This window comes from Aquila chrysaetos, chromosome 2 (assembly GCF_900496995.4).
Source record: "Aquila chrysaetos chrysaetos chromosome 2, bAquChr1.4, whole genome shotgun sequence".
NCBI classification, from domain to species: Eukaryota; Metazoa; Chordata; class Aves; order Accipitriformes; family Accipitridae; genus Aquila; species Aquila chrysaetos.
This window is the reverse complement of record NC_044005.1, coordinates 50,017,049-50,040,164: the sequence shown is the minus strand read 5'-3', so window position 1 is coordinate 50,040,164 and position 23,116 is coordinate 50,017,049. Positions and strand designations below refer to the sequence as shown.

Genomic DNA, 23,116 nt, shown 5'->3' with positions numbered 1-23,116 from the left:
AAAAGTGCGTAGACAAAGCACTTCAGGACATGGTTTAGTGGGCATGGTTGATGGCTGGAATCAATGATCTTAAAGGTCTTTTCCAACCTAAATGATTCTATGATTCTATGTGGCAGGATTTCCAAACTGACATTTTTCTTTTTAAAAGTTTCCAGTAACTTTTTTAGCTGTTTGACTCCGCAATAACTGCAGTTTCAGTGTGATACACTACCCTTGGTGCCTGCCTGTGGTGAAGTCTGGCATTGTGCATTTTTTTGTTGCAATTAGGAAAGAGCCTCTCTTGCCTGCACTTCATTTGCCTCGGTAATGGAGCCGGCCTCTGAAAGAAAACTGTGTCCTGCAAATACAGTCTCTCCCCAAAGAAGAAGAATTTTAAGATTCTCTCTCTGCATCAAAAAGCCAGGCACAGACAACAGGAGAAATAAGTCTCGGTGTGGAAGCCCCACAGTTTGGGCTTAGCTGGGCATTTGGGTGGTTTCTCGGAGAGGTCGCTGTCAGCCTCCACCTAGGTGGAGCAGAAAGCCCAGCTCAGGTTCTTCCCACTCACTAGGGTGTTCAGAAATGGAGCGGGGCAGCTTCATGGCTGGATTCGAAAACATGGTGTGAGAACTGTGTGACACGTTATTTTTCTCCTATACTGGGTTTGGAAGCCAGCAAAAAATCACAAAGCAAGATACCCTTATTCTGATGAACTCACTGTAGCAGTAATTTTTTATATTATTGAGCAATAGCAGCCGTTCCACAGCTTGCAAGTGAATTTCTTGGTTGCTTTCTGGTTCCCTTTTCAGAAACACACCACAGTGTGTTTGGGCCTGGTACACAGCTTAGGCGTAGTGTGATTTTTTTTTACAAAACCATTGATGTTGAAGCAAAGTGAAAGCACAAAAGCAAAGCTGCTGAATGAAAGTCTCTTGTGTATTAGCACCCCGTAACAAATATGAGGGGGAAACGTTTTCAAGTCACTTTACTGAGTTCTTGTGAAATTGGTTGTAGATGGAATCACATTTTAAAAGCACATAGGAACAACTTCTTCCAAGTCACCTATTTCCAAAAGCAGCTTAAAATATAAAGACCACTAACTTCCATAAAAGTTTAATGAGACGTACACATAGAAATTGTTTTTGTGTATGAGACCGCAAACCTATTTGTTCCTAGCATCTGAGCTTTTAATTTTTTAAATAAAATTGCCAAGGTCATAAATACTTCTGCTGTCAAAGCATTCTCGGCAACGTCATCTTAAGACAGCACCAGCAAATGGTTCTTGCCTTTTCAAGGACAAAAAAGTAGAGTTTCTAGCTCTTTTTCTGTTTATAGGACAAGCTTAAAATGTAACTCCATCACCCTGCTGTGACCTGTCTGTGTTAAAAAGGAGTTTTTCATCACAGGAAGGAGGTAAGGGACAACATGAGAGGAGTAGGAAAAAGAGCTGTTTTATTGTGGATCGTGGGTATCTCACAAACCCGAGGAGGCTCACAGGAGAGCTGACTTCATGTCCTCTGTGGGGAGGGCCACAGGCTTCCAATTTCCATAACGTGCTGAAGGCACTGAGCCAAAATCAACACCGGTGGTACAGAGCAAGGCAACCACCCGGTTGTCAGCAGCGCTGCATGCATTTATTTCAGCAATTCCAGGTGCTCTGCTTCCTGCTGGGTATTTTTTCCCCTGAGTTGTTGTGATGAATAGCTAGTTACCTGAGATGCTTTTAATCTTTGATCATAGGGATGAGGACAAAGGGAATTACCAAATGCCGGCACAACTTCTGCTGGTGGTGTAATTTGGTTACAGCTGTTGCTGAAAGCTTTGCCCCCAAGTACTTGTCCCCATTTCCTTTCCGTGCTTGTGGGCTGTCGTCCCCTGCACTGCCCGCGGCGTGAGCACCAGCCCGTTGGCACAGACGTAAAGGCAATGCAGGTACGGGGCCGTTCCTCCCAGGCTTTCTCTTGTTGTTTCTTGGTGGAAAGCCTAAAAAGGTGAGCCTGTGTCTGGGTTATCCGAGTGCCCACGAGAGCCACGCACTCCTCCTGCACCTGAAGAGGAGAAAAAGAGGAGACTGAGAGATGCAGAAATTGTTAATCTTCCCTGCCTTTTGTTCGGAAAGCAATTGTGTGTGGCTGAAATGGGGTGGTGCAAGTGCTGTGTGCTCCATGCCTTGCTGGTGTACCTTTCCTGGAGAGATACCTGTTAAGGCAGGCTTTCAATAACTGAGTTTAGGGGTTTCAGGGTGTGAAGCTGAGACTGCCCCAGATAGGGCATTTGCAGGGAAGGTTTTGGATATCTGTCCCAGGGAATGTTTCTGGCCTTACTAGTCCGTACCTGCACGCTCGTACACTGCCCTCGCATTTTTTTGTGCTTAGGTGAGCTTGATAGTAACCAGTGCTTTGCCTTCGGTGAGATGACTTTGCTCTTTGCTGGCTGATTTGATGTAACAGTGGAAATGAAACTTGTGTGCCTTAGACATCTTCCAGATCTAATCCTGACTGTAGATGAACAAATTAAGAAAAGAGATTTGGGTTCAGTTACAGGCGCTTGTTCCAATCCTTAACCTTTCTGAGACTGTAAAATTTTCCAGGGGAATGGTCGAAAGCCTCTCTTTTCAGATGTCTGAAAATCAGATCAGATAAGGCGGTAGCAAGTATCCTATAGGGAACATTTCTGCACTGGAAAGTGGTCTAGATGGCTCAGATTCAGAGGTGGAAAAAGCTCCATTACAGTACAGAGCAAGAATAATTCTGCAGCTGAGGTGCTAAAACCCACATGCACTTGTACTTCTCTTTTGAGCCTTTGAAGCAGCAGCTTGCCAGTGCCTGCGTTCCTCTTAAATTTATGTGGTGCACCCATTTCCTTATTATCACTTTTGTGGACAAGGGATCCAGCAACACATTACTTCTTAAATGTCCTGCCATTATGAATGCATTTGCTGTTCATTGTAATAGCGCCAATCACGACGAATTCATTTAGCATTCATGTAGATGTCATGAGCACTTTGGATTATTTTTTTTCTAATTTAAATCAGTAAATGGACACTTAAAAGCATTATCCGTATGCCTGTTGCTCTGCCAAGGGAGCAAGGGAAAAACGTGCCTGTAGATTAACGCTTGCATAATCCGCCATGTAGTGGGGAATCTTCCTCCTGGCTAGACATTAGCATCCAGCCCTTCTGGATTTCTTGACTGTTCCTTGTGACAGCATGGACCTTAATCGATATGTTGCATACACAACGGGCACATCTGTTCATGCCGTAGGAGTTCCACTGTCATTTAGCAGCTGGCTCAATTTAATGGACTGTTTACTGTATCAGTTACCTGCTTTGAGGTTTTTTTTGAGCTGGGGAAGGGAAGGAGCTCTCTCTATTTATCAGAGGAGCCATCCCCTTTCTTTTTTTTGCAGAGTGCTTTGGGTGCTTCCCCTCACATAAGTGCACATGAGCTGCAAAATGTTGGCGCTGCCGTGATAAGCCTGCTGTCAGTGGATAAACGCTGTAGTTCAGTGATGCAGAATCTGCTCAGTGAACCGGGAGAGAGAAATAATTTGGTGGCAGATGTTTGGAGTTCAAACAGCACTGAACTTCCAAGCACTGATGTGAATTGTAGAGTGTGTGGGGAGGGTACAGAAGGCGAGAAGCAGAGGGCTTGCACAGACCCAAGTGCAGAGTGAAGAGTGCTGAAGGGAGGCACTTAAATGCCTCTGCAGCTCTCCTACATGACCCAAGCTCTACTGGGCCTGCTGCACTGCCAAACAAAACCATGCAAGTTTTTATATACCATGCAGCCGCATTGTTTCTTGATGCTTTCCAAGTCTCTTGAAGACCTGAGTGGTCTCGGTGTCTCTGGAAACCCACCAGAGCTATTCTGTGTGTCACCGAGCCTGTAAGGTGCTCGAGTTTCCTAACGCTCTTGTGAGTCAGCTGAGAGAACAGTGGCACTGAGGACCTGCATGGTCAGCTGGGGGTCATCGATGAGGTAAGCCGCAGGAAGGACTGGAATGTGGAAGCCCCAATTCCCAGATTTCTTAGCCCTTTTCGGTCTCCTGTTCTTTCCCCAGGTCTCGGTGGGGAAGTCTGAAGGCAGGAGTCCTTGGTGCCATTTTACCATATCAGATCTAGCTGGCCCCAGAATATCTGTGACTTCACATCATGACTGTATGGTTCAGGTGAGTGTCCTGAGCACTGAGTCACCAAATAGAGCATTCAGGTCTCAAACTGGTGGGCTTTTTTTTCAGAGGTTGGAAGAGGGAAAGGCTGAAATGCTGGAAAACCAAAGAACAGGAGACCTGGTTTGAACCAGAGCAGCAAAATTAGGGAATGCTGAGTTGAGACCCAAAGGCTTTTTTGATAATACAGTCACGATCTCATCATGAATAAAGCAATGTGTTTCACTTGACCACTCCATCTAATAAGGACTCACCTCCACTGAATTCTGTCATTTTCAAAGTAATGAAATCTCTGCATCACCTTGAAAGAGATAATTTGACCCCTGTGTTTATATGCATGTACATGACAGCAATTTCTAGGGGGCACCCAATAGGTCCATTGCTGCTTACATTTTTGATGCAGGAGAAGGGCTTCTCCTCAGGTTTATTGGTTCAGACAGCTAGCTGGGAATCACAGTTTTGAAACTATTTGACTATTCTGCCCCTGCCATGTTCGACGCTCTTTTTCCACACCAAGAAGGCTGTCATGTGGTTTAGGCATAATCACTTCAGATGCTAAACGGCAAAGAAGAATCCTTAATGCGAAAGAGGAATGTGCAGATGGGGCGTGAAAGCAAAATAGCTGTTGTGCCTCCGATATAGAGTTTTAGTTGATTTTGAAATAGTTTTGAAATATTCCCTTATGGATAAGGTCTTAGAGGTACAACTACCCTTTATTGCTTTTTTTAGGTGGAAATTTATAATGGTTAATATCTGCTGCTTCCTGTCTATGCTGGAATGGGGGGGGGGGGGGGGGGGGCAATAAACTGCCCAGCTGCCATGGCCACTTGTTTCTGTAGTCTTAACATATTAAGCCAAATAGATTCCTCGTGCAAAGACTTCCATGCACCTTATTTTCTAGCTGAATCTGAAAGTTGTGATTTTGGGGCACTTTTCTCTTTGGTTTACTAGAAGTGAAGGGAACAGATTTAGCCTGGTCCTCTTGGCATGACCCCCCACATCTTCCCCCTTCTAACAGTGTTGTGTAAAGTGGCACAGATGTGGAGCTTGATCATGCAAGCTGCTGTAGCTTTCAGTCCTGGCTCATTTTTGAACCATTCCTGAAAAACACCAAATATTTCCAGCACCGAAGGTCTAGCGTCCTTTCTATCTCATGTTTCAGTAATTACTTCAGATGAAGTTCAGGTAAATTACACCTTCAGATGGAGATTGTATAAACCTTGGTGATATTTTTTCATGAATGGGTTTTTTTGGAAGTGTCCAAGAATCAACTCCAAATTAAATTTAGGAGCAGAGGCAGGCAGTGCAAACATATGTGAAGTTAGAATGAGAAGCAGTTTGTTGTGAAAGGGTGCTTTTGAATATTCCACCTTCCAGGCAGTGGTGTAGCAGCGGTGGCACACTGAACCTCGGGAGATTACTGTGCGTAAAAAGTGTGACTGTGGTGCTCTTTGCTGATGATTTACTTGTGGTGCAGAACTCCTTTTGCCTACAGTGCTACTCTGCAAGGAAAAAAAAAGGAGTACAATACACAGGGCAATGTTTACGCCATTATCTCTTAATTTAAGTTGTTCTTTGGTGTCAGCATTTACAGACATGGCATCCAAGTGCCACTCGGAAATGCTCCTGGAGATTACAGATGGGAAATGACATCCTCTTCTAAGACAAGGCCAATGCTACATGGATGAAGGACAATTTCTTCAGTGCAGTGACAGCGGCGTAAGCATTGGTGCTGCTTCTGCCAGGAACCACGTGTCATGGTGGACTGTAGTATGTTGTTTGTCTAGTCGTAATCAGAAGTGGATTGTACAGGGAATGAAAAACAAGAACTGAAATCTTACGTTGGATCGTAGTCCTGCTCTAGTCACTTTGCACGTTTTTTGTTTTAATTCCTGCTCTGGCTGTGTTCAGATGAGCCAAACTAGAGTAAGGAAACTGCCTGCCAGAGGCCTGGGGACTTGACACTTCACCGCTGGAGGTGGGCACAGTTTGACTGACAGTCCCATGAGAGGAGTGGGGTACGGGAACCCTGAGCTGGCCAGTCTACCTTGAAGATGAGAAACAAACGATGAAGATGGGACTACCCTGAAATAGCCTACATAGTTTCAAGGGAGGTGTTTTTTCTAAACAATTTCTAAATGATTCTCCCTTTTTAAGAAATGTATATTTTGCAGAAATGTGTAGTCCTCACTCTGCATGCAATAAATGTAAATCACCCTCTACAGTGACATGATGCACTTTTGTATAGGAGAGAATCTTTTCCATTTCAAAGCTGCATTTACCCCTTGCTTTATTTGGTATAAAACCTTCACATTAGCTCATTAAGGATGTTCTCCAGCTTGACCGTGTGTGAGTTAGGCAGGCAAGGGCGCATGCCACTGTAAAGAACGCTGTTATGCTCCGGCTTCTTGGGAGCGGCGGCTCCCGCTCCAGTACTCTCTGCCTGGAGCAGGCCTGGAGAAACCTTTTTGCTTCAGAGGAAGGTCAGCACCCTGCTTTGTCTCCGTGCCAGGACTGGGCCGAGCGGTTAGGGCATGTTATCAAAGAAGGGGTTTTATGTGCTATGTGGGAACAGAGAAAGGTTTTAAGGCATTTGGATGCTCAGTTCCCATTAGAAATAGAGGGGAGTGGGCATCTGTATTGCCCAGGCAGCTTCCAAAACATCAGGTCTTAGTGGTAGTGTTAATTCTAATTCATCAGTATTAATTATAGATGTGCTTCCAGAAGTGAGCCAGAGGTCTAAGAGAATAGTCACTGTCTGAAAGACCTTGGTTAGCCATGTTTTACAAGAGTCCACTTGACCGCAGTGGGAATTTTGGTTTGCTTTGTTTGGGTTTTTGAGAAAATGTTAGGATTTGGCCAGTATAACAGTAGGCTCTTGCCAGAGTTTTGCTGTCAGTGGCTTTTTCCAGCTATATTGGAGTGCATATGTCTTCTGAGCAACATAGCTGGTTCATGCAAGCAGTCGTGCTAACCAGCTGCCTCCCGGAGCACTCAGGGGCAGGACTCTGGTGGACACACGGGCAGCAGGATCAGGCCTGGGCTAACTTGCTGCATCTCAGCTTTGTGCCTGCAAACATGTCGGTACTTCATGTTGAATTTGCCATTTGTAGTTGTAGTAGACCATTCTTTTTGGCTGATCTGCAGGCATGCACTACCTGTTCTGTCCTAGCTGTTGTCGCATATAACTGCAGCTCAGTTTTGATCAATAATTTTTAAAAATGAAGATGTAAATAGTTGGCTATTTTAGTCAGATACCTTTTTCCATTCTGGCATCTAATGGCTCTGGGGGAGGTAGTTTTGTTATCTGGTCTAGAAATGGAATTTTTTTGCAGCGCTACTTTTTTATTTGTGGTCCCAGATGGAAAGCACTCAAGTCCTGAAATCCCTCCAGATGTCTCTGTGGCACATTTTCCCTACTCTTCTGAGGGTGTACAAAAGAGGGAACTCTATATCCTGCATTTAGATAGAAATGCTACCCACTTCCCTCATTTCTTAAATACATTTCTTGGATACTTAATAGTGGAAAAAAGTACCGTTCAATTTTTCTGCCCCACTTACTACATGATGTGAGTTGTCAGAAGAGACATTTGCTGTTGCAAAACAATCATCTCCACCGAAGTCACTGCTCCAGAGGAGCCTGAAGAAGAGCAGGCTGAGAGCCTGGGGCACCACTGGGTGCGAAACAGTTTAACTCTGACTTTGGAGCTGTTGCCCATTAGAAGTGATGGAGGGCTGCCAGAGCTCAGGTTTGCATGGGAGCAGCCGGTAGACGGAGGCCGTAGGGTTTGGCCCAAGCTCCCTGGGTAAATGGAGGCTTTGCCGCTCCAGTGCAACGTGGCATCAGAAGCCCTCTGAGGACAGGGGATTCGCTTTGACATAAATACCTCTTTACCCATTTTGCCCAGCGTATCTGGAAGGGAAATTGCTAATAAGTCATGGTAATGGGTGTGAGTTCCCACACATTTAAGCAGAGCTAATGAGCAAGCAATAACTGTAACCTTCTGTCTTCTGTTTTTCCCATCTCTTCCAATGAGTATTTAGTAGCAAAAAGTGTTCCTGGACCTTGTAATTTTTTGTTATTGTCGTTCATTATGTGGGATCCCTGGGAAGCATTCCTGTCTTTAATGTGAGCCAACCTACTACTTAGTAGATAATCACGGAGCTCACCCTTGGCCAATGAGAGAAAGTCGAAGAGTTAATTATGGAGACAATTAACAGTTCAGCTTCTAAGACTGAAACAATATCAGAATGTGATATTATACTTAATGAGGAGAGAAGCAACATGAATGGATTTTGTTCTCAGAGTTTTGCCTGTTCTTCTCAATCTTTGGGGCAATTAAGTTGGAAAGTCTTACTCAGGATAGATGTTTAAACTATGGTGAGCTTGATCATTGGAGAATCTCAGCCTTAACATTTCTCTTATCCCAGGGGGTCATTCCCACTTTTGACATTAAAAAGTTCTAAAAAGCAGAAACAGAATTTTTAGGCCCCAGGTCTAAATTAATGGGGTAGCTTAAATAACCACAAAAGTTGAAAACTAAGAGGGAAATATCACATGGCTCCCTAGAGAGAAAGTAAGAACTGTCAAAAACCATCTTGAGCTAGACTCAAAGCAAAGTGAAGTAAAGCAAATAAATAGAAAAAAGATCTTGCAAGCAAATAATTACACAGCGAGGAAATGGTGAAGGGATGGGGGGAGATGCACTTTGCAATAAGGACAGGTTACAATTAAATGTGACATAGGTGAAGCTCCAAAACTAGGAAACTGCTTTGCCTTTCTGTTCAGGAAAGATGATTCTGTTGGACCTGATCAAGCCAATACTTTCCCACCCTTTTTCAGTACCTGGGGTGAACAAAGGGAAGGTGACTAGTAGCCCTGAGGTATGAAGAAGAAGCAACTACCACATTCAAGGTGGATGCAAAACTTTGAGAGTTTAGTGGACGTGCCTGAGGGGTTGGTTGTATCTTTCCCAGAATTCTGCTACAATTTGTACATGAAGTCCTAGTGTGGAAATAAGGAAATTTAAAAAAAAATTTTTTAAATAAATCTGTGAAGTCTGAGTTTACACCGTTTCACTAAAGAACAGGAAATCTCATGGACAGGCAGACATGCTAATCTAACCTCAGTACATACGCAGGACTATAGACCAATTTGGGAAGCAGAGAAACAGCAAGAATAAATGCAAAGTAGAAAAAAGTGCAACACGGGATTATCAGAGATTTTGCCAAATTTATGTGATACCTTTAAGTAATGAAATGACTGATCTCCTTGGCAAAGAAATGCAAGAAACAGAAATTATTTGATGCCATGATTCACAGGGAGTTAGATAAACTGGAGAAGACAGGGATTAGGAAGAAGTACAAGCACTTGGGTAACAGGGAGATGGCAGGAAGTGATACTGTAAAGGGAAGAAAGGTTGGAGGGAGGTTACTGAGACTTTATCAAGGGGCAGTCTTGGGACCAATCTTGCTTAATATCTTTATTAGTGACTTTGGCTCAGAAAGCGGAGAGAGTTAATGAAATATAGCTTTCTGTTGCTGACACAAAGTTGTGAGACACATCAATAAAAGGAAGATCAAGATATGGTGCAAGAAGAATTGGATGACCTTGAAGATTAAGCAGTAGCAATGTTATAAAGTGGAATGGTACCAAGTACAAGGTTATTCACCTAAGGATTAAACATAATCCACTTTGCTGTGAACTGGGCTCATAACTCAGAGAGGAGTGAGGCAGAGAAAGATGCTAGTGGCTTGGTCCAGATAAGACTTGCTGCATTTCCTTTGTCTACAAATTTTATTGCAGAAAAGAATTGGGCTAATCTTATGCAATATGGTTTTTGAAAACCTGTGCTGTGTTTTGCAGCATGAGATGCCAACGTGATGCAGCTGGGGAAAAGGCAAATGCAATCCTATCTGTAGAGTTGATAGAGAAGGGCATTAAAGTTGTGTATTTGGAATCAAGAGTGCAGTTCTGGTCACTCATGTTCAAGAAGGATGAACTTACTTAGAAAAATGTTCAGTGATGGTTTGCTTTAATGAAAAGGTAACACAGAGGCAGAAGATGATTTGTGTTGCATAGTAAAATGATGGCAAAGAGGCAATATGACTGCAGTCTGTAAAACCAACAGGGGTTTGCCCTGTGTGTCGGAAGGAATAATTTAAGCTAACAGTCAATCTTGGCACAAGAACAGCAGGGCATAGACTGGTGATGAATACATTTAGGCTAGAAATTAGAAGAAAATTTTTAACTGTAGGAAAAGTGAGGCTCTGAAGCAGACTTCCACTTACAAGATTTGGAACAGTACAGTTTTGTTCCTGTCAAAAAACAGAGGCAAAAATATGACTAGTTTGAGATGGAGCCTAGTCTGGACAAGATATATTTACCTGTGGTAGAAGGAAAGAGGGCTTGGGCGGTTCAGGGGGAGTCTTTGCATCCTGGGTTCTGTATTTTATCCCAGGATGAGTGAAGAGTGAATGAAGTTTCCCTGTGTCCCTGGAGATCTCAGTTTTACCTATATAAAGTAGAAATCACTCCACATTTGTGCTAAAGGGTGTGATTTGACCGTACTTGGTGCTGCACTTTGAGAGCTTGAGAGGAGGGGACGCCATTTGGCTGGGGAGATGTTTGGTGAAGCAGGTGAGAGGAGTGTGCCAGCAGGTGGGAGTCTACCTGGCAGCAATTAAATGACAGGATTTCCAGCAATCTTTTTAATCACAGCATCCTTTGAGACCTCATGGAAGCATATGAACACATGATAAATCAGAATTCGGTTGTCTCTAGAGAAATGGACCTGTGATGAGCCAGTGCATCACAGTGCATGATATGTTTCTGGAGAGGGATGCCTAGGTGTGCTAGAGGAGTTCACCTCACCATCTTAATTATGTGGGGTTTTTTTATCCTCCTTGTCCCTCTTTCTGTAGTTTCCTGTCTGCCTAGTTTTCTGATCACATCATGAAATTTCACAGCTCCCCATTTGTTAATGGGTATAATTGCTATAATACAATTTACAGGTGTTCAGTTTTATAAAAGGAGACACCTGAGCATGAGCCAAGGGCAACCTAAGTACTTTTCTGATCTGAGGAAGTCAGGTGATTGTTCCTGGGAAGAAGACCAAATATTTCTTGTTTAGCAAACAATTTATTTCCCAGGCAGAGCACTTTTTAAAAAAAATTCCCCATTTATTCATGAACAATTTTGAGATAAAAATTAACAACCTCTAGAAATAATGATCACAAGTCATGGTTCTGTTGCTGGTTTTGAGCAAAACCTTGCTTTAGTATGTCTTTGTCTACCACAAAATGATTTCTAACCCACTGCAGGCACAGCATCTTCTCATACACTGTCACTTCCACCATTCTGAGGAATCAAGTAGGCTGACATTTGATTCAGAAGCACAGTTTGGTCATGTTTATATGCTGGAAATCTAGCGGGGTCATGAATATTACAGAAACAACAGTATCAAGCAGTCAGTTGGTTGAGTGCCTGCATCTTTCTCTTAAACTGTAGAAATGGACAAAGACACCATCTTTGTGTAATAATTCATTTTTCTGCCAGCCCTGGCGCCCCTGATCAGAGGCATCATTCCAAGATGCCAAGTGCAACGTTTGGAACAGCACATTCTTGTTCTTGCGAAAAATCAAGCTTGAATGGCACAGAATAGGGCCATCTTTCACGAAGCAATGAAATGACTGCTTGTTAGCTGCTTCTCACAGGTCACTTGTGTCAGGCAGCGAGAATGGATTTGAACTAGCTTGACACGGCCAGGGCGGTGAAACGCTGCACGGTGCGAGGCGGGACACGTCACGGGGGGAACGTGTGGGGCGGTGGTGCCGCCGGGGGCCTTGTGGGCATCCAGGACCTTCACCACCCTGCACGTCTGCTTGCTTCTCCTTCATGTGCCTCTAGTGCAAATGGTTGTGACCATTCCAGTCTCTCCTCTTTACTTTTGGATTTTTATGTGCATCCGTGTGTCCTGGTTTCAGCTGGGATAGAGTTAATTGTCTTCCTAGTAGCTGGTACAGTGCTATGTTTTGGGTTCAATATGAGAAGAATGTTGATAACACACTGATGTTTTCAGTTGTTGCTAAGACGTGTTTAGACTAAGTCCAGGATTTTTCAGCTTCTGATGCCCAGCCAGCGAGAAGGCTGGAGGGGCACAAGAAGTTGGGAGGGGGCACAGCCAGGGCACCTGACCCAAACTGGCCAAAGGGGTATTCCATACCATGTGATGTCATGCCCAGTATATAAACTGGGGGGATCGCTGCTCGGGAACTAACTGGGCATCAGTCGGCAAGTGGTGAGCAATTGCATTGTGCATCACTTGTTTTGTATATTCCAATTCTTTTATTATTGTTGTTGTTGTTATTCTTTTCTTCCTTTCTGTCCTGTTAAACTGTCTTTATCTCAACCCACGAGTTTTACTTTATTTTTCCAATTCTCTCCCCCATCCCACTGCGGGGGGAGGGAGGAGTGAGCGAGCAGCTGCGTGGTGCTTAGTTGCTGGTTGGGGTTAAACCACGACACTGTGATACAGACTAAAGACTTTGATGCTTGTGCTGGAAGTTGGCTTGGTTTAAAGGAAGCCACTCTTACAAGAGCATTCTGCTGTTGTGAGTAGTGCAAAAGATGTTTCACATAGTTAAATGCAGCAGCTCTTCTTGTCCTACTGCAGCTCCAATGCAAATGGCTAAAAATGCTCCTGCACAGGTTGCACAGCAGAGAATGATGGCTTTTACTGGCTCTGAAATCATGTTTCTTGTGAGATGCTGTGACAATATGGAAAGAACACAGGTAGTATAGATATGTTATTTTGTATGGTTTGCGTTACAGTGCATGTAGCGGTTCACAGAGCACAAATCGGAGAGAGGCAAGAGGTCTGAGTTTTTAATGGTATTTAGTATAAGTACTTTGAAAAAGATGGTAGTCAATCTTCATACAAAGTGGTCTAGTACCCATATTGTCTGCAAAGTTTTACCTGGAATATCTATTTAACTTGCAGAAACAATTAAAAAAAAGAAAAAAGATTCCGTATTAAAAACAGAAATGTGGGCTTTTAATTACTTTTGGCCCCTCTGGTCCCCTTGGACAATGAACACCAGCAGCGCAAGTCCAGGGAGTCTGTTCCAGCATACTTTCACATTCCCCTGTAATATGTCTTCCCAAAACTTCTCACAGCTCCTTAGCAAGCCCACCTGAGGCTTCTTTCTGTGTGCAGGGCAGTTAACGTCACGTCCCTACTGTCAGTATTTGGACACTTCATCAGGTAATGATGCTCTGTAGTGCTGTTAAGAAGTGAAGATTCCCAGTCGTGTGATGTCCCGAGGTTTTTCATAAGCCGGGTCCTGTGTTCCCTGGGGAAATGAATCACTTCCTCCTGATTTCTCCTGGTCCAGCCTCAGTTTAGGGCTTTGTAATGCTTAGGAGACAGCGTCTTCTTCATATTATTAAATATTATTAAGGATGCATGCTGTCGATGCCTTCCCCGTTGAAGTTGGAACTGGTTTCCGTAACGTAGGTCACGGTGCAAGGAGAGTGGGGAGTTGTGCTGGCCACCTCGCGTGCTGAGGTGGGGTCCAGTTCTCTCCGTGTCCCTGCCAACAGCGCTCAGGCAATGATGCGTCCGTGGCCTTTTGCTGCGGACCAGGGTCTGCGTTCTTAGGTCCCGGCTTCTGAGAATTGCTCGTCATGGCATTGGATGATCCGGCAGTGATAGAAGTGTACTGAAACTGTGGAGGTTAGAGCTGACTTAACGGGTCAATAAAAACAAACATCCAGCTTGCTGCTTTCTGGCTGTGTATTAATCAAACTATAGAGCAGAGCTTTCCCACCGAGCCCCGTTTTGGAAGATGTAGATTCAGTACGCTGGCTTCTACATTTTTACATTAAAAGCAGCAAAATAGGATACAAATTGCTTCCTGCGGATGCCTGTGGGTTTTTTTCCTGTAAGTAGATTGAATACAATTTCTTTGTAGCATTTTTGTCCTTTTTCTGAGCAAAATTATTTTGTCTCTCATTTAGTCTGTTGCCATGTGCCTCCTATTTCGGCTGCTTGCTGTGATGAAGCACCGCTTGGGTATGTTCTCAATGCTGACTCCACCAGGAGGAGACTGGAAATCTCATTAAAGAATTGCAAAGACTTCATGAGGTTGAAATGTCTCTTGTAAATCCATTAGTGTCCATATATAATTTACTCTTCATGTTTCTCTTTTGAAGCTGTCCAATATCTTTGACTGTATCCTCCTTTCTTTAAAAACTTAAATGTGACCCTATATAGCTACTGATTCTTAGAACAGTGAAACTGTTTTCTCTTTCATGAATTTACAAAATGTTTTTAATTATAAATCAAATGATGACTAATTTCTTTTCCTTGGCAATCCAAGAGAAGAATCAGTCAATTGACCTCATGTGCCTGGTGAAGCAGCATCCAAAGGAGAAGCAGTATCCTCAGTTTAGACGGCACCGCTGAGCGTACTTGCTGCTTGCACATCTGCCAAACCACCAGCCCTTTGGTCAAGGGCCTAATTGAATTTCAGACGGCATGGTGTCACAAAGGTATTGCTCTCTATACTTTGCTTTTCTACCTAAAACTTCCCTCAAAGGAAATGTTTTATGTGGTAGCAGCAGTGACAGTTTTGGTAGAGAACAGCTGCTGCTCTTGAATGGTGTATGGCCAACCTGTCAAACTGAGGTCTTAACAACTCTGGCTTCCTCTTTTGTCCTTCACCGGGCAGCTCCTCCTCCTCAGCAGCACACGAAAGAAAGAACAAACCCACAAACTCAGCCACAAGTAAGCCATCAGTCTAACGCAGACAGTGCAAGGTGTTAACCAGACCCTAAAGAAATGGGGCTTTATAGATCTTTGTAAACCTTAGGACAAGGAACAACAGGTTGGTTGCATAAAATGATCTCAACTTAAAATGAGAGGTGAGGGTTCCCTCTGAGAGAGAGAGCCTGTTAGCTGTGACTTCTTCTTGTGATTCGTACGAAAGGAGTCTGTGGCATCCTTCTGGTTACCAGTGAGGTACAAATCTAGATAATAAGAAGCAAGCAGTTCTAGCAGACACAGCATGAGGCACAGGGTAGATGCTCTGCGTCACAGGAAAAATTCCTCCTGGCAATGTCAGAGTTGTATTATTGGGGGAGTGCAAGCTGAGGTTGCCAAATCTGTGAAATGAATAATTTGGGGACCTTGCCCTCTTTCCTCCCCTCCTTTCTTATTGTCCAATCCTAATTCATGTCACGGTATCTGCATGCACATCATAGTCTCATCCCAAGAACTTGCTGTCCAGCTGTGGAGAGCCTCTAACATCGTCTTTGTGAGGAGATGGTAGGATTGTGTGTGTGTGCTCAAAAGAGCTGCCACATGCCATGTTTGTGCTGCAGCAGCTTATAACGAGGTAGACCTTAGTCATCCATCTGTCTTTCATAGAGGAACTTGCATATCTATTCTCCTCTTTTCCAAAAGAAACCGCAGGCAATTAAAATCATCCCGAGGTCTCCCTGGCTTCCTGCTTCTAATCTACATTCTCAAGAATGAATCAAAACCGTGAGAGGAAATTGTGTTTGGCCCTATACTTTTTAGAGGCCTGGGGCGGAAGAGCAGGGAAGAAAAGAAATGAGATATATTTATAAACCAAAAACTCAGAGTACGTTCATCTGACAATTCAAGATCTTACTTGAGCAGACACACTGATGTAAAGAATAGGTATGTGTGCATCGTGTCCCTTATTCTGCTTTCCTTAATAAGAGGCTACAATGCTGTAGCTGCTATTTCAAGTGACTTTAGTGTGTTTTTTCCTATTTAATCTTATTCTTTTGCTGAAGTGTTTGGTATGCAGTTGGTTTTGTGTTGAGGCACATATTTTTGTAGCTCCTTTCTGGATTAAAAGAAGGAAAATGCAATGAAATAAGTTGTTGATTTAGGCTAATGCAGGTGGGTTTGGTAGGCACACACCACCTCTGCTGTTGTCGCTGGGCAGGCTTGTACCTCTGAAGGCAAGTGAATGTTAAGAAAACCTGGCGTAGGACTGTCCACCACTTGAGATTGTCCCTCTAAATGAAAAGAAGCTCTGGAAGTCAGCTTGCCTGTGATCATTTGCACTGCTGAACAGCCAACAACAACAGAAAAAGCAAAGGAGTGATGTTCAGTGACTGGACTTTGGACTTGGAGTCCCCTCTCCGGACCCAAGGTAACAACTGCAGTCTGTTTTAGCTGCGGAGGCTGAAATGCTGCTGCATTAGCCCTCCTCCTGCCAGGGCTTCATGCTAAAACAACTGCTGAATGGGGCATATTTCTAGTCCACAGCTCTCTGTTTCAACACAGCTAGAAAGGAAACTGCAGAAGCCAAAAATAAGCTGCAGCAGCCGAGGAGCACATATATGTCCCTCGCAGCCATCCCAGCTCCGCCGGCAGCAAAGCCTCGGAGACCGTGAGACCGACAGCCGAAATTAGAAACCACTTTAGCCAAAAGGCAGCTCTGCCTTTGGCCACAAATCCTGTGAAATAGAAATGTCCCTTTTGTTTATTGCCCTTTCAGGCTTCTTCTGTGGGCTGTTTGGTAGGAGTCAGGTCTCTGAGTGACCGACTGTTGTGTACAGTGCTTTAGTACGGCAGAGCCATGATCTCCGTAAGGGCCCTTCAGCACAACTGTTGAACCAGGTGTCCTATTCAAAAATACTTGCAGCAAGCTCTTGGGTGAAAAACAATAGCATTTCTGTACTTTTATGTAAAGTTTCCAGGGAGCATGCTGATGTGAGTATTATACATGTTTGCATAAAGGTGTGTGAGTGATGCATGAAACCAAGATTGCATTTCATCTACCAAGTGAGAAGAAGCTTAGCTATTTGCGGGTTTGGGGGGTTTTTGTCCTGATACTGATTGGACACTAAAGTAAGAAGGAATACAGAAGAAATTCAGCTGGCTTCCTTCGTAAATCATGCCTGATGTTGTGATCAGGCAAGGTGACAGAATCTGAATTTCTCCAAGCAGGTGTGAAAGCTCTGGCAAATGAGGAGGCAGATAATAGTAACAATTCTGGGAGCAGAAGAGATTGATTTTATTATTGGCTTGTCCTTGAAGATACCTCTCCCAGTGACAGCGTGATGAGTGTCACATGTGTTATCATTCCAGCCACTTTCCCACTTGTGTGCAAGGTGTAGGATGCTTTGAGTGCCCCTTGAAGTGTGAACGCACCGCTTGAACTGCTCCTTGCCTGCTTTCAGACATCCGTGTTCTTGCTGCCTCCAACAGGATCACACTGAAAATGTCCCAGATTATATAGTAGAAACAGGGAACTAGTGAACCTCAGACTTCTCTCGTTCCTACAGGGCCATCAGTGCTGCTTGGTTTCTCTGCAAGATAAAGAATATATTTTCTTCTTTGAATATTTCACCTCTTTTTGCTGTTTTTTTGGTCTGTAGTCATCCTGTGCCAAACATCATGGTGTTCAAGCCAAAGCTTGGGAAGTTACATGTGTTCAGCAGTGCTATGTAAGTGTAAAGCCGAACCAGCACATGGGGCAGATTTCTGTTAACCCTAATGTCTCCAGTCAAAGGTTTTTATCTGAAAGGGTGAGAGGGAGACCAGAGGTGATCTTTTCTTGGACTGCCAGATGGAAAGCCAAAGTTTGTACTGTTGCAAGAAATTGCTCAAGCTTCTTCCTTGCCGCTATGCACACATCCATCTGAGAAAGGGCAGCGTGTCTGACAGTAGTGAAAAGATTAGTCCTGGAGGAGATTTAGCACAAAGCAGTTGGGTAGATTTATTAGGCATAGTCTGCAGTGTGAAACCGTCATATGAGCTTCGGAAGTGCGTGGCTGGCGTGGGAGACTTTGGTACTGCGTCCGTTACTTCTGCTTCGGGGTTGCCCATCAATTAAGACTGCAGACAAGCCGAGTGAAATAAGGCTTGCCGCTAAACAAATGGGGGCAATTTCCACCCCAGCTGCCTTGGAGGTGATGGCCCCTGACATACTCTTCCCAGACTCAAGCTCGTAAGACAAAGGCTTCATTCACAAATGACCAAGCTGGCCTCCTTTCTCCCCGGCTACCTTCCCCCCATCAGCACTGCCTTATTCCCTTCTCCCTCTCCCCCCTGTCCCCGGCTGCCGGGGAAGCTCCCGGCAGCTCCGTCGCCGCACCCCCTGCCCTCACCCCCTTGTACAATGCATAAAACGTGGGTTGTGTGTTTTCCTGCTCCTCGCCCCCCCCTTGCCTCTCAGATGATGGATGGGCTGCAAAACAGACACTGTGGAAGATAAATATGCGGGGGAAATTTCAGCATGTGCCGCAAAGTGGAGATGACTTGCTGAGATTCCCTGGCAGAGCAGCGAGCCGCTCCGCTGCCGCTCACCGCAACGGCTGGGGACGGACCTCGAGCGTTCCCTCGTGACTGCCCGCGACCTCCCTTTAGACTCATGTGCGGTCTTGGCACTCGTTATTGCTGCAGTCACGCCTGCAGTAATTGTATGTGCGAAGCACCTGAGTGCCCTGTTCGCAGCACTGCCGCCAACATTAAAAGATATGGCTGACGATAAAAATCTCCATGCTAAAGGAGTGGGAAAGGCAACTGAAACAGTAGCGTTGTTATAAAACAGAGGATCCCACATATATCCAGATGGTAATTAAAATGCAGGAGGTTTCTGGAAGCAGCTCTGTTTTCTAAACATGAATTTGCTTTGTGTTGAATGTACTTTCTACAGCAGTAGCGACTATAACTGGTGAATGGAAAAGCAATTAGCACCCTTTCTGTGCACATGTTTAATAGATATGCAATGGTATTGAATACAATAGGCAGGTTTTTTGCAGCAGAAGCATGCTGCACAGAGATACTGGGCTGAATGTACATACATATATGCATGCAATCAATATTTTCTGTGTGCCGTATGACTGTCCCTTACCCAGAACGTATAGCCCCACATGTTCACCCACAGCGGACTAAGACATCGCTTGGGTCTTGAGCTTTTCCAGGCTCTGTGGCTTACTGAGGAGGGGTGAACTGCTCACCAGGACGGCAGAGCCTGAGCTGTGCCGTTGACATGGTTTGTGGCCTCAGGAGGCCGGTTGATCTCCTGCCACTTCGGTCCCTTTTGCCGCAAAGTGGAAATGAGGGTGCTTGCCTTGTCTGTAGTGCTGTGGTGGAAATTTTCTGACGTGCTCGCAAATCTGCTGAAAGGCCCAGCAAAACTGCAAAGGCAGAGCTGTCAGGCTTCCATGCCCAGTGTCCCCGTGTCCCCAGACATCCTGGGGACCGAGCGGACAGGACAGGTTGTGGAAACTTGGAGGGCAGGATAGCTGGATGCCTCAGTATCTCACCTCATGTTGTTTGTAGAGCTCTGAACAGGCTTTCTCGGCAAGACCAGTGTGCTAAGAGAAACTGGTTTGAAGGGTTTCATCATCACACAGGGACCTAGCTTGTTTTACCCATAGCTTGCATGATTGGAAGGGACTAAAAGATGGACAACATAAGGTCTGTTTTGCAGAACTTGTGATTTTTACCATCAAAGTCCCTTGTGGATTATTAAGCGCGTAGCCGTCGTACCAGTGCTCTGGGTGACCTTCATTGGCTCTCAGTAGCTGCCCCAGGAGAGACCAAGGACTGAAAGGTGCTGGACACCCGAGCCAGCTCTCACCGACAGGACTTTTTGCCGGGTGGGAGATGGTGCCTGTTTTGAGGCTTAATGGGTCATCAGCCTCCAGGGCTGCGTCAGCAGCATGTTTCAATGACTCTGAAGTGAGGCATGAGCAAATGAATTTGTCATTACAAATCAGAAATCGATTTCAAGGGTATAAATTGCAACTAGACTTGTAGCGTGAAAGGTATGGGCCAGCCCTCTCCGGTTATTAAGTGGGACTCTGTCCTTACCGGCACCCTTCTTGCTTCTGTTAGTTTCCATTTTCTTTCCCCTGCATGCCTTAATTAGGCATGTAGATGCATGTAGATTTGCATGTGTGTTTGCAGCCAAAGAGAAGCCAGGCTGGTACATGGGTTCATGCAGGCTGCTGAAGCCAGGACGCACACTCTGGGAGGTTTCTATTGATGCACAAAGTGTCTGCAGGTGCCTACTTTTCTCCTTTTTTTAACTGCTGAATTTTTCCTAGCAGTAGTTAGTGCAGTATTCTTTATTATCAGCCCATCACCCACTTGTGTTGCTAGTCCTGCTAGTTTATGAAAACAGATTTCTCTGTCTAATCTCCTCCTTACTGTGAAGGTCCAGTTGTTCTTTATTTCAGTGTACAATGTGTTACTGACTACAGCGATTTGGTAGTTCCTGTTCAATGCCCCAGTCTTAACCATGTTTTCAAAAAGAGGGAGAGAAAGAGGAAACCAAACTCTTATTTCACCTGTCTCTTGGAGAAATCATTGGGCAGTTGAGGCTATGTCTTTGAAAGCAAAGGGGCTGCTCAGCTCTCAAACATTAGCTCAGCATGGCTGAGCCAGGGCATAGGGAGATGTGCGAACACATTAATCATCGTGGGGCAGCTGCCAGCTCCCTGAATTTAATTGGGGCCTTCTAATATTTACGCTGTTTGGAGGGTTTTTTGGTACTGCTGATAAAGGATTTCATTCCTCTCTCATGAGGCCGTGCAGAGACAGCAGAGGTGTGAGCTTAATTCAAGGTTGCTGAATGACTTGCAGCTACTGGGGGAAATTATGTTACTCAGCATTGTTTTCCTTCTGAAACTGCTGCCTTAGCAGCATCTCCAGGAGTTTTGCATATTTGTCTCTTTAAATTTCCTGTTCCTCAGACCACTCTATCTTCACAGTTTCTAGTCATTGCATTTTTATTAAAGATCTCCATGGAAGTAAACAGTCTCGGAGGGCGCATCCTTCCAATATCCCCGTCTTCAGAGGAGGAAGCGGGAGTGGAAGTGTTTCTTAATAAGGGGAGGCGGGGGAGATTGGAAAGTAAGCTATTGCCAGTGTAATGTGTTGAAAAATCATTCGTCTGAACTCAGATTACGTCTCAAATGATAGACTTGAAAAGATTATTATGCCTAAAAGAGCTCCTTTCACTCACCATGATGTGTCCGTCTAGGGACATGCTTCGGTGCTCACTTGCAAACAAGCCACACACAGAACTGCAAATTTTCACGCCCCAATTTGCCTCTTTTACCCCTTCCCAGCTGTCGCTCACTGCCTTCTTCCCAGCAGGAAAAAGCAGGGATGTTTGTAGGAGGAGAAAGAGCAAAACAGGCTCATTCCCCAGTACTTGCAAGGTGACAGTGTCCTACTTAAGCTCTGCCTTCCCATGGGGTGGCGGGTGAGATGGATTTTCCAGAGGGAGCTTTCTTCCAGCTTCACCCAGCTGCATCACTGCAAATACAATGAAAGAAATTTTCTGGAAACTGCCTTCTCCTTTTGCATCTAAAGTGTTGCAAACTCTATTACCAAGCACAGGCAAGACAGTGGAGCAGAATCTGGGTGTTTATGCCAAGATATCTGCTTTGATTTACGTGGCATTGATCATCTCTTTATAACAGAGTTAATGTGAGGGTAATCTACCCCCCTCAACACGGCTTGGTGCTGCATTGCTTTTGCATCCGTTACTTTATCAGTTCCATGTGCAGCCCTTTGTCTACACTGAATATTCTTTGTAGGTCAGCTGCCATGCAGGGAGCCTACATGTGTGCAGTGCTTAGTTGGTCTCTCAGCTCTTTCCCATTCTCTGCTTTGTTTTGCTTACAGAGTTCATCCTTTCCCTCCTGTTTCTCCTTCCCAGGAGAAAGGCAAGACGATGATGATGATGCATCCTCTGCTAATGGACCCTGCTGAGACAGTGATTTTGGCTGCAAGGGAGACTTTACAGGTACCTTGCACTTCACTTACCAACCTTCCTCAGTGAGAAAAGGAAAGGAAGGATCACACACTTCCAGTGATTTGACCTTTTTCCTAGGACCTTTGCTGAAGCTCTTCATGCCCTGGCAATATCTGTAAATCAGCCTGGGCTTGGTTTTTACCCTGTGACCCCGCAGCATCTCCCACAATGCATAAGGCAGCGTGATAGGTCTATGTTGAATTCTCAGAGTTTCAGAGCAAAGAAAATAAACGTGAAGGTGCTTAGCTGGGGGTTTTGTGAGGTGTTAGATTAGCTGGGTTTCCAAACCCTCCTGAGCTGGAAGGGGCATAATTCCTCCTAAAAATCTCATCCTTACCTAATACATGCTAGTTAGCAAACAATACTACACTTGATATGACTTCATATGATGAATGAGCAGGGGCTTATTGTTAGAGTCTAGGGATAATCTCCTCACCGTGCTTAAGCACCTTACTCCCTCTTACTTTCTGCGCTACTCTTCTTGCCATAATAATGCTAATAAATTTTTTAAAATGATAATAAAGTTGACTCATATCCTGGGAAAAGTGCAGCTCAGACCTAGTTGATTAGTCAAATATTTTTAAATCTGTTTGGATTTACAGTAGTAAAAGGAAAGGCAGACAATAAGATCTCACTTTTGGTTTAATACCAGTGGAGGCTGTGGATGCAGTTCAAACTCTGCAAGGCTTCTGGTGGGAATGTTTCACAAAAGACACTTTGTCTCCTTTGGAACAAATGCCACCGCATAGTGGAATTTATTTCTTAATTATTTTTCCAGGGCCCCTCTGTTTCCAGCATGCTCACAAACACTTCACATAGAGATTTGCTTCTTTGGAATGGCATGAGGGAGGACCAGCAGTGGGGATTTGCTTTCTATGCATGGCATGGTTTGCCTCGTCTGCATGAGCTCTTTCTTGTTCCTAGGATACACTTGCTTGACTTAATTTATGGGCTTGCTTTATTATTTTTTCCCTTTGGCTGAGATCTGTTTTGACTTTCCCACTAAGCTCCTTTCTGAGCAGGGGCAAAACCAATAACACTGAATTTATTTAAGTGGAATTAAAGGGCAGTCCTTGTGCTGAGGCTGGGGCTGAGCTGCTAAAGCATGCTCAGCCTCCTGAGGTGCCAAAGAACCTCATGTTTCATT

At 44.5% G+C, this 23,116-nt stretch overlaps 2 long non-coding RNA genes across 2 annotated transcripts in view; both read left to right on the top strand.

The window, feature by feature from the left end:
* LOC115352693 overlaps nt 1-5,908 on the top strand; it is a 49,412-nt gene extending 43,504 nt beyond the window's left edge. The window contains exons 2-3 of the long non-coding RNA XR_003927236.1: nt 4,042-4,149; nt 5,735-5,908. This is a non-coding gene — a long non-coding RNA (uncharacterized LOC115352693). The remainder of the gene's footprint in view (nt 1-4,041; nt 4,150-5,734) is intronic.
* A 6,750-nt stretch (nt 5,909-12,658) lies between these two features.
* LOC115352687 overlaps nt 12,659-23,116 on the top strand; it is a 28,596-nt gene continuing 18,138 nt past the window's right edge. Inside the window, exons 1-4 of the long non-coding RNA XR_003927235.1 lie at nt 12,659-12,762; nt 14,171-14,225; nt 14,533-14,704; nt 15,618-15,857. This is a non-coding gene — a long non-coding RNA (uncharacterized LOC115352687). The remainder of the gene's footprint in view (nt 12,763-14,170; nt 14,226-14,532; nt 14,705-15,617; nt 15,858-23,116) is intronic.